Source organism: Ambystoma mexicanum, chromosome 8, assembly GCF_040938575.1.
Source record: "Ambystoma mexicanum isolate Mex_15411 chromosome 8, UKY_AmexF1_1, whole genome shotgun sequence".
Taxonomy (NCBI): Eukaryota; Metazoa; Chordata; class Amphibia; order Caudata; family Ambystomatidae; genus Ambystoma; species Ambystoma mexicanum.
This window is the reverse complement of record NC_090929.1, coordinates 1,146,206,137-1,146,220,632: the sequence shown is the minus strand read 5'-3', so window position 1 is coordinate 1,146,220,632 and position 14,496 is coordinate 1,146,206,137.

Here is a 14,496-nt window from a genome sequence, read left to right as displayed (position 1 = left end):
TACTAACGCGTAGTCCTTTACACAAACTCTGCAACGGAACCCGAACGGATCTCCAGCGGCGTCTGTGAGGAAGATTTAAAAACCCGAAAAGGCAGGTCATAGCATCCTACGTCATACGTTTTGACAAAAATGTAGAAGTACTAACGCGAAGAAAACGGTTGCTGGAGCCGGAGAGTCGCCAGCTTGTGTTGGGTTGGTAACTCTGCCTAATACTCCGTATTGTTAAGCTACTGGCCAGAGTTGTTAAAGTGGATGTGCTAACAACTCAAGACGTAAGAGGAGTACTATTAAAAATAGGGAAAATGAAACAAACATGTGAGTGAAATGTAATCACGGACTATTGAATGAATAAAGACGCCCAACCATGCAGTGTATCTGGAAATACTAACAACTCAAAACATAGAAAGGAAAAAACTGATATTAAATAAAAATAAAAAACTATGTGAATGAAATATAATCACAAACTACTAAATGGGTGAAACCACTCAGAACTACAATGTATCTGGAAACCAGACAGGCAACAAAAATGAAAATAAAAAAATGATAATAAAAATGGTGACTGCGGTAGTTACTAATGCAGACAGCTAAAAAACGAAAAAAGGGAAGAAATTCGGTCTGAACCTCACCGCTCAAGAAGCGGCCAATTTAGGGCAAGACAACTAACATCAAAACAGCTAAGAGAATTGCGGTCGAATGAAACGGGCCCTGAAACGGAAAATGAGGCCAAAATACACGCTGTAACAGTGTCCAGGCTGCAAAAGATTCAAAGTCTAGGCAGATCCAAAAGAAATTGCAGCCCACTCTTCCTGAGAGTTCGGGCCCACTATGTGACTTTGTGTGTTGTAGATCCACCAATTCTCGAGTGGACAATCTATTGGCAGAGGCATGAGGATCAGAGCCTCTTGTTCCACGGCCCACCAGCGTAAATCATCACAGTCATGATGATATTCTAAGAAGTGAAGCACAAGGGGAGATGTAAGGTTACCAGTGTGAATCCTACACTTGTGTTTGGAAATTCTGAGTTTCACAGGTCTAGACGTCTTACCAATGTAGGTCTTATCACAGCCACATGTGACCGCATATATTACATTCTTGGAATTACATGTTGCATGGTCCCTAAGGTTCCATACCCTGTTGTTGATATTCACAGTGGTGGTGGCTGTAGTGGACCCGCAGTGGCAACAATACCCACATGGAAAATGACCATGAACTTTATTCATGCCCCACATCTCAGTGATGGTTTTGGGTCCTGTTAAGGGCCAAGGACCTGTCGGCCTTAGAAAGGCAGCTCTTAAGATGTTTACCTTTTTTGAAAGCAAACATGGGAGGATCCAAATCTGAATGGTTCAACTGTAAGAGATGCCAATGCTTGCTAATTGCTTTCTTAATGGCCGAATGATGAGTGTTGTAAGTCATCGCACAAACCATTCTTGACTGTTTTGAATTGTCGCAAGTATTCTTAGATAAAAGAATCTTGCGATGCTGGTGGCGTGCCCTCTTGTGGGATGGGCGCAATACATGATGGGGATATCCTCGATTTACAAGTCTACTTTCAATGATGTCACCTGATTGGAAAAGTCTTTTTTGTCGGTGCAATTATGCCTTGCCTTTAAAAATTGGCCATAGGGAATGCTAACTCTTAAGGATTGGGGGTGGAAGCTTTCAAAACAGAGGATGGTGTTTCTGTCTGCGGGCTTACAATGTAGATCTATTGCAATTGCCCCTATCCTTAGCTTTCAACAAAAGGTCCAAAAAGGGTATTGTAATGTTGTCAACAGTCATGGTGAAACGAAGATGATCGTTCAATGAATTCATCCATGTAAGGAAGGTTTTGTGATTACCCAAAGTTTTGTCCCAGATTATTATAATGTCATCTATATATCTTCGGTAGAAGATAATAGATTGAAGGTAAGATGATACTAATCAGCACACCAGGGCAAAGCAGAAATTAAATGGGAAAATCGGTTTTGGGAGAAAGCAAATGCAAAAGGGAAACATACAATGGCAAACAGAACTTCGATTTGCACTGGATTTACGACGACTGGCAGCTCAGGGAAGAGTTTTAGCTCAGAATAGGAAAATCGGTTTTCAGTGACAAGGACCGAGGCACATAACAGATCGATTTGTAGGCAAAAGGGATTGCTCTCAATGGGACTATGATTTGGGGTTTTAATAGGACAGATGCAAATAGGAATTTGTGAGGTGATGCAAACAATACACGGACAAACTCGGTTTTCAGTTACAAGGAGACTAATTCTTTTGAGGCACCACTTTAATGACTATAATAATTAAAGAAAGGCACCAGGGCCAAGGTGGTTCATTTTGAATTTCAACCATCTTGTACCGTGAATTTCAATGGGGGAATTAATTGATTTACTTAAAAATATGCTAAGGATTTACATAGACACTGAGAGGTTTACCAAAGGGAATATGCTAACATACACAGGCTAAACTAACATTCTTCTATGGGAAGGTGACAGAATTACACTAGTAATGTGGAGTTTTAAATGGGGGAATTATTGGGTGCAATGCTACAAAAGGAAGGGCTTATACTACTTAGGGCTGGGGTTATTTGCTACTTACACAGTAAGCCTTGGTTTGGAATTCTGGAATGCCATCTGGATCTGCGGACACTCTGGACAGCTAGGCAAGGGGTCTGGTCACTGCACTCAGCCTTGGTTTGGTATTCTGGAAAGCCAGCTGGATTTTAGGAGACTCTGGACAGCTAGGCAAGGGGTATAGTCACTGCACTGTGCCTTCGTTTGGGATTTTGGAAAGCCAGCTGGATCTTAAGACACGATGGACAGCTAGGCAAGTGGTCTGGTCACTGCACTCTCAAAGCTGTTAAGGTACAGCCGCCTTCTCTTCGTCCTCCTTCTCCTGTCTCCCCGGATTTTTGTGTGTCTTCTGACTTAGTACAGTCCCCCTTAGATAGCACAAATGACATCACTCACTCTACAATCTAGGGGGAGTACTCTGTAATTACCCCTACCGCTCATATAGGACAGTTTACCATTCTTCTCTTCACCCCCTGGCATGATTGGCTCAAGGGAAGAGAGCACCATCTGTCTGTTTGCATTTCTTATTATTCTTTGTTCTCTTGGGCACTTTTTGTCAAAAACCAGTTACGTCTCATAAATTCATAATTCTATTAGCCCCTGCTATATGCTTAAGCTAAGTGGTTTTAATTGGTCATATGGAGTTAGTTAAGCCAATCGCCAAATCTGTATGATGTAGCATGGTGCAGTGGCACATTTTTGTCCTTTTCCCAAAATGTATAACAGTTATAAATCTGCAATTGATCAAGCATGTTCATGATTTCATTTTCCATCTTTCCATCAATTGTCATATTTGTCCCATATTTAGATCAGACAGAAAACCGTTCTAACTGGCCATTTCAGTCTCAAAAGTCCTAGAAAAATGAACTTTATCTCTTTAAAACCACCTGGAAATTACACAAAGACATAGCATACAACAAAATTATTTCTCATTCTAATAGTTGCGAAAATGCCTAAAAATGAAATCAGACCTTTAATCCAAATTGGTAGGATCTGTCCCCCTCAGTGGGAGGGCACTTCATCCCCCACAGCCGGTGACCAGAGATCTTTATGACCCCCTTTTGAAGTTGTCAGTTTGTTCTTGGTAGTGGGTGCAGGAAGGAGCTCCCACCTCCTAGTCAAGCTTTAGCTGCACTTGCTTTCTTTGTAATCCCTGAGCCCTCGCCTTCAAGTCTGGCAGAGCAGGGAATTATGATGCCCTCAGTGAAATCACATTTGACTGCAGGATGGTTTACTGGTAGGTGGGACTTCCAGTGGGAAGCAGGGCTTTTAATTGTGAATTTCCTGCCTTAGCCCAAACTGTTTTTTCCGGTATTTTCTGCCTCTTTAAAGGTGACTGAAGTCTTGTGGGTGGAAACATAATGTACATTGCTTTAGTCAAACCCGCCACAGCATATTTCCCTGACATTTCTGTGCGAGCAGTGCTATCTTTTCCCTTTTGTCATTTTTCTTTTTCACATGTGTGCAAGCCGTTTTTTTTGTCTAATGTTTGAAATCCTGCATTGTATGTCACAGGATTCTTTAATTTTTCCTTTTTGAGCAAGTTTGCAGTTGCTGTTGGTCCATTGACAATGAGGGTTAGTCCCCCTTTGACGCAGTTCTCTGATTTGACATGAACAAAAGAAAAAGCCAAGCCGTTTTTCGTTTGCTGTGTTTCAAGGGCTACTGTTCAAGTGACATGGAAAGCAAAGGTTGTGTCTGGCTGTGGTGTTGAAATTCTGGCCCCTCATGTGAATTAAAAGTAAAACAAGGGCGTTTTTTTTGATGCAGTGTATAACTTCTTGTCATTCAAGTGAAATAAAAACAACGCAGGCCCGCTTTTCGATGCAGGGCATAACGTCTTGTCATTTAGGTGAAATAAAAGCAATGCAGGGCCATTTTTGGGTTACAGTGTTCAACTGCATGCCACTTATGTGACAGGGAAAGCAAAGCATGACCATTTTTGGTGGCAGTGTTTAATGCAGTTTTTCGCGTGAAAGGGATTTCTGTTTAGGGCCTTTAAATGCACCCCACAGTATGCATGTGAGGTACAAGGTGCGAGTGATGTTGACATGATGCATAGTTGATCAGCAGACTGCCCCATTCTGGCTCCAGTGCCATTATGGAAATGCCAAAGGCTGATAGATTAGACTTCGTGAAACAAAAGCAATCTCTTATCCTCAAGTTTGGTAAGTCTTCTGCACAATATTTGAGGAGGTTTAGAGAGTATAAAAGAAAATAATCTATGACCTATGTAACTTTTGTTGCAGATTCCTTAAAGAACGTGTGTGGATGCACGGCTGTCAAGTAACCACCTTTGATGGTATGATCAATTTGGTCATGCTTGAACATATTTTTGCCTCTTGTTCCCCAGAGATTAAGCAACATTTGGCAGATTCAAAAGAGTTAAGTCCAAAGAGGCCAACCATTGCTGCTGACTTATGGGTATCACATAAGGATAAGCCTGCTTCAGTTAATCAGGAGGCGGGAAAGAAGCATAAAGAGAAAGAGAGTGGGGGTCCTGATAAAACCATGTCCAAGAATGTGCACAAAAAGTTTAATAAGGGGAATTAATCGGAGTCAGGTCAGGGTAGAGGGACTAACCTTCCCAAGTATTGAAGTGGTTTCTCTAAGCCTCCCTATGTGTCAAGTCCCAGTGGGACTTGTTACACCTGTTCAGCAAGTGACCACAGGAAGGGGGACCCCAACTGTAAGGGTAAGTCCTTGGGGGGGGTCCACTTTGCCAGTCTGGCCATCTCTCAGTATGAGGAAGAAGAGATGGCAGGGGTATGCTTCCCTTTGCCTCAGAGGAAGAGTCTGAAGTTAGTCTATATTCCTTGGAAACTAGTAGTGCTGGGCTCCCATCCCAGTCTTGTTGCATAGTGATGATTCTTTTAAGGATAGTGTTCAGGTTTTAGGTGTAAATACCTCTACGGTTAGGAACACTGGGCCCAATCCTTCTGATGTAGCTTCCTTCCTTCATGGTAAACCCACAGGTTCTTGCCAGAGTTCCTGTTGGGGATACTCAGTTGGCTGGTAGGCCCTCTCTTAATGTTCCAGTAGCACCAGTCATTCAAGCAGTGAATAGAGAAATGGTCAGGGCATCTGTCAATATGAGGGGAGTGGTTGCTAGAAGAGTGCTGGGCGAGCTTAGCTTTTAAGACTTAGGTCCTGAGAGACACTCACCGGACCCTTAAACCACTAGGCCTCAGAATTAGTCATTCTTTGCCAAGCCTAAGTAAAAGCCTAGACCTAAGGGGAAACCATGGTCAGAGGAATCAGAAACAGAGGCAAAGGGAAGTAGAATATTCCCCCTGCCTTACCTACAACATCTGTTGAGGTAGTTGGGAGAGTCCCTATTCCTAGTTTGGAAGAGGGAACCCCAGAAAACCTTGAATCCCCTGGGCTTCCTCAGCTGCCTGGTTGTCATGACCCCTGCCCCTGGCCCCAATAGGCAAGCCATTTGGGCTGCTCAATGAACTCCCACCATGGCCTTAAAGGCCCCATCATCTCGCCCAAGGCTCTCTTGGAGCCAGTCCTGGCGCCTTTGGCGCCAGGCTCATGCATGAAGCAAAAGAACTTGAGACCTGGGCTTGGCAATAGCCTCTAGCACAACATGGATGCCCCCCGCATAGCTCAGTCCTAGAACCAAGCTATGCGGTCTAGTCTTTTAGGTGTGGTCAGACCCAGGGGTACCTGGGATACTTGGGGGCTATATAAACCACGTCCAGCCTGAGAAACACGCTTCGTGTTACTCTGCACTTGGCAGCGTGACGCTCACCACATTCAGCTCGGATCTTCATCAGCATTCCGGAGCCGGTTACCTGCAAGAACAAGAACACTGTTAGTCTGCACTTACCTGTGAGTGAATCCTGCTCCTGTCCTCCACGCCTGGGTCCTGAGAATCTTCCATCTCGTTGAAGTTCCCTCGATCTTGTAGAAGCTGAAACCTGGGAAGAGAGGAGAACGAAAAGACAGCATTAATAAGCATTTATTCTCCAATACTGGAAATAGCCAATACATTGCACGCTTACCTGGGTTTAAATCGCCCTCGGCCCACTTCCACTCCGGGCCTCAAGAATGACCTGCAGGAGAGAAGAAACACTGATTAGCACACAAAAGATCAAGAAGGTGGTGCAGGCTATGCTTTACTCACTGCACTCCATCTTTTCAGCGGCATCCATTCGGGGACATCGCAGCGGCCTGCAAGGGAGAGAGAACAAACAGGTCAGCACAAGAAAAGGCACATAGCGCCACGTATAGCGCTTTCACTAACCATCCCATTTGCAGCCCCAAGCAGCACGGCACCGCTAGAACTCTTCTTGCACCTAAGGAAGAAAGAGAGACATTAATAGGGGAAATTGCAAAGTAAAGGACAAAACTGCCAAACCAGCAGTCTTACCTGAACAAATAGAAGTCGCAGCAGGTCTGGACTTAGAGGGCTTGCATCAGTGAAGTAATTAGTTTGCGACGCGCCCATCCAACAACGCACCCCTGCAAAGAGAAGCTGGACAGAGAGCGCACCATACAATAAAGCAAAGTGAGGAGAGCACTAGGGGGGAAGGTGGGTTCACAAGGGAGGTGGGCTCCAGGCAGGAAGAGACAATAAGATGAACCCAAATTCCTGTGTTTTCAGACCCGGTCCTCAGCCGAACAAGAGTCCAAGAGAGAGGGTTTGAAGTCGGAAGTGGTCCAACCAGACTGAGTGGCGTCCCTGTGACTATCAGGTGAGCGTTACATTTGTAAACAGGTAGAGGAGAGTCCCAGGGCAGAGAGAAGTATGGGCCACAACAGAAGAGAAAACCATCATTGTTAGGCCTGTGGAGAAAGGCCTGCTTCCAACGGGAGGATTCTCCTTCAGTTAATCAAAGAGTTAAAAAAGAAGGGGAGGTACTATAAATTAAGCCCACAGTGCCCACCAGAGAAAACCTTGAGATGTTGGAGATAACTCCGGTTGTGAGACCCTTCCTCCTGTAAGGGATTTCAATCCGGCACACACCCAGGTCTCGCCTAGCAATGTAGTGCGCGATGAAACCCTTATTTATTTTTGTCTATAAATTCAATATTCTTAATGATATACCACGTATATCACAAAAGGCTCAAAATACCCCCCAGGTCCCACTGAACCAGGAATAAGGCTAGTTTGTAAAGGTACATATTTATTTAATATTCAAATCACACAATGTAATATATATATGGGACAGCAATCACCTACCGGTAACAATACAGTTCAGAATATAAGCAAAGCAATTGATTTCACTTATAATGATGCAGAATAGAAACACAGGAAAAATAATTGTTTTATTTTGTGCACAGATAGCGTTTAAGTCAATAGTTCCCTCTGCAAAGTACTGAATTACAAATGAGCAATCCTACACAAATGTGAGTAATCAGCAGGTATTCAGGAATGAAAGGCAAAGGTCTAGAGTTAAATGTAATCTTCCCTCCCCAACAAGAGAGAGAACCGTTTTTGGAAATTGACTCTTTTAAAATGACAGGTGAAAAATGGCTTTGTGAAATAATGCAAAAGGGTGCAAAAATGCTTAAATGGAGAAAAGTTCTAAGAAAAGCAACTATAAACAAGTCCTAACACACATGAGCTATCATATAAACAACAATACACACTTGAGATCAGGATGGGATGGAAGAAGCACTTTGAAATGGGTGAAAGACACATGCAACTTTGGCTAAAATTGCAAATATGCAGCAAACATTTACTATGCGATATTGGAGAAAAACGGGTCGAATACACTGTTCCGCAATGTTGTTGTAGATAAGGGTCTTAGGTATCGGTAAAATTTAGTTTCTATCTTCAAAACTGAAGAAGTTAGAGGTTTTAGTGAGAGGCATTTTTGCAAAATAGGCAAACAAATGGAAACAGAAATTCGGTTTTAAAAATGACAGATGGGTTTTCTTATACTATTTTAAGGACTATGAAAAAGAAGAGGCCACACATGAATCTTGACGGCTACATGGCCAGCGCAACCATTCATGTGACGGATCCTCAATTTCTTCTGAGATTTACTTTAGTTATTCAAAATCACTCTGGAGTTATGGTTTTGTAACACAGATGAGAAAATCAGCGCAAGAAGGATTCTAACAATGCTATTGTTCTGAATTTCAGATGGGTTGGGTTGAGATTGGGATAATACAATACAGATATGCTATGGGTTACTGTTCTTCCTGTTATACTTATAGACCTTTATAATTAAATTGGACCGTCAGATCTGGTCGTTGGGTGGATCAGGTCTACAGGCAGCAGGGCACCTCTGGAGGGATTTGGATCAGCGGCACGGTTCTGGTCAATTTTGGACTGCACCTCAGACTGGATTTGGAAGGGCCCCTTCTGGTTACTGGACACAGCAGATGACAGGATGCACGTTTCAGCAGGCAAGCCTTAATGGTAGGAAGCCAAGCTGAATCAGAATTTTAAGTTCTGGAGGTTTGCAATTGGGTCAAGCTAGCAATAGTTCCAGCAATACTAAGTCTAGATTCTGCAAATAAATCTGGATCTTCAGAGAGTTCTGGAGTCAGCTACAAGATGAAGAGTTCTGGAATAAAGTGCTGCACAGAAATCTGGATGGGTTCTGGAAGCAGTGTGTGCTATGTGTAGTGAAACTCTATACATTACAAAGTTTATGGCATGGGCACACACAAACACAACCCCGTGTCTGTGAATGGCTACAGGCATGTGCTTTGTCCTGGCTGGCAGTCTGAACAGAGCTGTCATCATTATGACAGGATTTAGGCACTCCCAAATTGATTTTTACCAAAACCTAACTTTTGCACAATTATGTACCTTAATAAAATTGGACACATATATATTTTATATTTGATTGCCTACATTCACATTCACTCCCCGTCCTTGTGCAAGCTGTCTTTCTCATTCTACGGATTTTTATCAATTTTACCCATAACAGTTAGGATTAATCATTTCTAATTCGGTACACCTCTGGGCGCTGATCAGTGGATCATGTACATACAATTTTAAGCTTGTAACATTAATAGTTTTGCCACAATCAGTGCTTTGGTGTATCTTTGGTTCCTAGAACTCAACCCAAATCCTCAACGGTCTAGCATGAGTTCAGATTTATAAGTTTGTATTTTTCACGTGTCTGCTTATTTTGGGTTGCCATGTTAAATGTCATAAAGTTCTGAGGCAAAAATAAGTAATTTCCATTCAAAATCCAGGCCAGGTTTTTTTTCTTACTTCCCAAGTGAGCAAAATGACCAGTCCTTTGAAGTTCACTGAGAAACCTCCTCCACATCCTGCCCTCCTTTAGGAGGATGGGTGTCCAAGCCTTCCTTTGTCCTTGGGTCAGCCAGGAGACAAATGTCTGAGGCTTTCTTTGTTTTCATTATGCAAGGACCATTAAGCAGCCATTAGCTTTCCTGTAGCAACTGAGTGTTAAGCTGAAATGTGAATCTTCCCAGGCTAGGCTGTCAGATCAGAATTAAATAGTTGATTAGCTCCAGACTGGGTTCCTATACATTAAAGTCTTTTCAGTTCACCTATAAAATACAAGCACAGTTTATAAGGGATTTGGACATTTTAAAAGAATTAGCCCTTCACAAACGTGCTTTAAATAGTGGATTTTGCAATTTTAATCAGGGAACAGAAACACTTTTAAACTAGGGTTGACAATTAATTTCCTTAAGCATCTGTCAGGCAGGGAGGCCTGGATTCCTCTGACTGCACTGGAGAATCCATTATTTCGGCACACTTTCCTTTCAATAATTCACTGGGGAAAATGACAGAATTTAGGGCCAAAACGGCACTTTGACGGATGCCATTGATTAGAAGGCTGTGTTTAAGGGCATTTTCGGATTTCTAGCCCTTCTGTGGCCTTGTTTCAGATGACAGGTGACAGATAACAGGTGACAGCAGTGATTCCTCCTTTTTACACCAACTTTGCCTGTGTGTGACAGGGTGTGCAGCTCTTTTGTGGTTTGTGAACCATGCACAGTTTTGCAGATTTGGCACGCACAAGGTTATCGCCTCAATTTTTGGCAGTTTTCTTTCCCCATTGGCAAAGGGGTGCAGTGTGGCGCATTGGTGTGGATACAAATATTCCACACTCCTACAGTTGGTGTGTGACATTCCCCTGGTGATGCATCATAGTGTCAGGATATCACCTGTGTGGCCTAACACACATTCTTGCTGGCCCATGATAGGGGTCCCAGAGGAAAACTACTGCAGGAGTCTCACTTTCTGTCACCAGGTTGACAGGGGTGAGACGGGAATTCAATTACTCTAGAGCTCACTTTTAGGAGTAAACTCATTGCAATTTAATTATTAGCCCTTTTAAACTGTGGAGACCTCAGGCAATAGGTTGCAATTGGAGATTGCTGATCACAATCCCATATGCCCTTGTGCCACCCCACAGGGAATGACTGCCAAGTCAGTCATTGACACCCTACTGTATGCCAGTACTAGAGGTAGCTCCTCTGCTATGCTGAGTAGTGGTCAGACCTGCCAAGTGCCACTGAGCTGTCATCCACTAGAGGATGGTCTGAGAGAGAGAGCTGTCAGTTATCTCCTAAATTTGATCGGAGCCTTCAGTGAGCCCAAGAGAAGGAGGTGGGACCTTCTAATGTCAAACATACTCTGTAAATCCCAGAATACTTATCAGTGATCTGGGCCATGCCATGTTCCACAGCTTGGCAAGGTAAACTATTCTCAAGGCTTTGGTGGACCTGGACAGGTTGCCATGCGGTTTCCTAGGAATAGTATGGAGGATTTTATCTTGAGAGATACAATTGGAGCCCTGCTTATGACTATAGAGTTGGAGCCAGCGAAATCTGTGTGTCTCCATGCCGTGTGCCACAGCAGCCCTTCTAATGGCTTCAGTGAGGGTGGCCTATTGTCTCCTCACCTGACCCCACATCAGCAGAGTGAGCTGGAGATTTTGCTGAAGCAACCTTCCCCTTTGTTGTCACTGACAACACTTATAACATGTTGGTGTAAACCAGACTGTATTCTGGGAGTGAGTGAACCCACCAAATTTGGGTATTGTGGCGACTCAGAACAAAGAGAAAGTTCTGACAGTTGGTGTGAGATCCACCCTGTGTTGGAACAAAGAGTGTTTGAGCACTCTAGCTTTCCAGAGTCCAGATCTGACGATCAGAATGGGTATACAGGTAAAGCCAGTTTTGGATTCTGTAGGGACACTAGAGCTCAGTATTCTGTTCCTGAGACAGAGACACACTCTTCATTAAGTGGTAACACCTTAGTGGTTCAGCTCTGTATTGAAAAGTGCAGCTGCTGTTATGATCTCTCTGCAGGGTATGGCAACCTATCACTGTCAGTCTATGCTGAGGAAGAAACAGCAGTTTCGACCTTTTCAGAGCCTTACACTTCAGTGTATGGACTTCTGGATTGGTGGCTGCAACTGACAGCTGTCAAATGAGCTTAGCCCCTGTTCTGAATGGGAAAATGGATCTCAGCAATATATGTCTGGATGACATGGCAGATTCAGCCCCCATTTAGTAGGAACTGGGGATAACTCAAGCGGATGGGTGTTAGGACCTTCATCAGGCCAAGTTATTCCGGCAGACACCAAGTGTCAAACTGAACAGGAGCCATCAGCCTTCCTCAAGCATAACGTTGGTTTATCTGGGGACAAGATGCAACCTCTTGTCAGTGAAGTACTTCATGTACAGAACTGGGCAACCCCCACTACCCAAGCCCAAGTAAGTACTTTCCTGGGCCTCACTGGGAAACACAGGAGCAAAGTGGCAGCCTATAGCAACGTAGCTGTCCCTCTGACTGCCCTCACTACTTCAAAGGGACGTAAGGCGTTCTTATGGACCCTAGACTATGAGACGGCATTCACTGGCCTGAAAGAATCCTTTGGTCAGGCCCGTGGGTTAAGGGCACCTGATTGGAAGAGACCTTTCTTAGTGCAGACAGATGCCTATTACACTGGGATAGTTAGGAAACTTTCACAGCTTAATGACAGAGGTGAGGAACATCCTATATGTCTAATCAGTTACCAGTTTAGGAGTGGAAAACTCAGTTGGCCCCAGGTGGAGAAAAGTTGCTTCTCCGTTGTATGGTGCCTTAGGAAGCTGAGGTCCTACCTCCATGGGACTCGCTTCACTGTGTATGCTTACCCTAGGGCCTTGCAGTGGTTGATGGATATTAAGGGAGAGAATCCAAAGTGGCTCAGGTGTTTCATGAGTCTGCAGACCTTGAACTTCACTATTGGGCATATGCCAGATCCCAAAGGAAGCAATTTTGATGGGTTGTCCAACAGGGATAACCGACTGGAACAGAGGACTCATCCAGGGGTGGATTTGTTCCCCTTGTCCCTTAGTCTGGGCGGCGGCGTGAGTTAGGGAAGATTTCTCTTTACTACACATTTCCATCTATCTTCATGGAACCCTCAATCGTTTTGCTTTTATTTTTTAATCTGACCTGTACTTTTTGCAGTGCAGTGAAGCTTTAAGCTTCACTAGACTGGCTTTTGCTCATATGTCATGGGGAAACTGACATGTCCTTCAGGCTGTCAGTACTGGGAAACATTATTTCCCTTAATCGTGTTACTACTTTTGGTACTTTTTGTACCAGTTGTGGTAACTTTTTATCACTGTACAATACATCTTACACTGCAGTACAATAGGGTGCATTTGTGTTTTGCCCTAGACGGACAATCATAGGATTTTTGGTTAATATAGGTGTGCTAAAAAGAGAAGCTGGTGGCATTAGTGACTTTTTCCCACTTTTGGGGACTTTTCGTTTTAGCCCTACTGCATTTAGCACATTTGGCTACTAACTGTGGCTACTGGTCAAACATGGCCGGGCCACAAGACCTTTCGCTTGTCCTTCTGCCATCTTGTTCTTTAGCCTTCTTCCTGGCCTGAGAGGCCAAGAAAATCCTTATAAGGACTTCAAATGCCCAGGAAAGCAGAAGCTTTTGGCGAGCTACTGGAGGGCTGTGTGTGTCTGCTGGCAGGATGTGGGCTGGGACTATCTGTTCCCAATCCACAAAATGGTTTCAGTGTGTCTGAGTGGTATTCATGAGTATTCCTGCCAGTGGTTTTAATTGGACCACTTCTGGGTTGTGTGTGTGGGCTAGTCCTACGATTAGCTAGTGAGGGCAGCAGCTCTTACCTGGTTTATAGGACAAGGAGAGGACCCCTGCACCATTCTTCAGAGATCCTGGAGAAACGTGAAGGAGCCAAGAATCCTATCTAGCTGCGAGACTCGCAAAGAAACCTGAGACCTGACTGAAGGAGGCCTGGCGACCAACTTCTGCTGCTGTGCTAGAGGAGCCCTCTCTTGCTCGTGATCTTTAGCAGTCCTGTGAAGTAGCTTCCACCCTTGGAGTGGAGGGACCATCCATTCCTGACGTCTGATCAGTGCCCTGCCAAAGAAAGCCTTCGGAAGTGCCCCGGAACCATCCTGCGGCTGACCAGCTTTGATTTTGGGCTACTGTGCTGCTGGCTTCACGATCTGAGTTTCGATCTGGAACTTGGGGGATCATCAGCTGGCCCTATGAGACTGACCTCTGAGATTTCAGCATCCTAGCATTGAGGGGACCACTGCTTCTGGGTCCCTTTGCATCGCTGAGCTGTGGTGACCACCGTCCAAAATTACGTGTCTGACACAAGTCCAGTCCTGAGAGGGGTCCTGCATTGTGTTTTGCTGCAATCTTCCATCGAGAGTCCTTGCAACAGTGAAAGACACCAACTGGAGATCAGGTAGAACCTGCAACACCTGTGAATCAAGGACTGCAACTTTCAGTGGGAAAAACAACGTCTGACCCTCTTCCTTTGTCCTGCCAAGTCTGGGGAAGAATCAGAGTAGGGGGGGTAAGCTACAGAGCTTCGTACCTACCCATATACTCCCATTATAAGTCAATGGGCTTACAATAAACCTTTATTCTAACAATTCTGGCTTTGCCATTGCTTGCGCAAGACCTCTGAAAGTTGAGGCTACTTTTGGTAGTTAGTT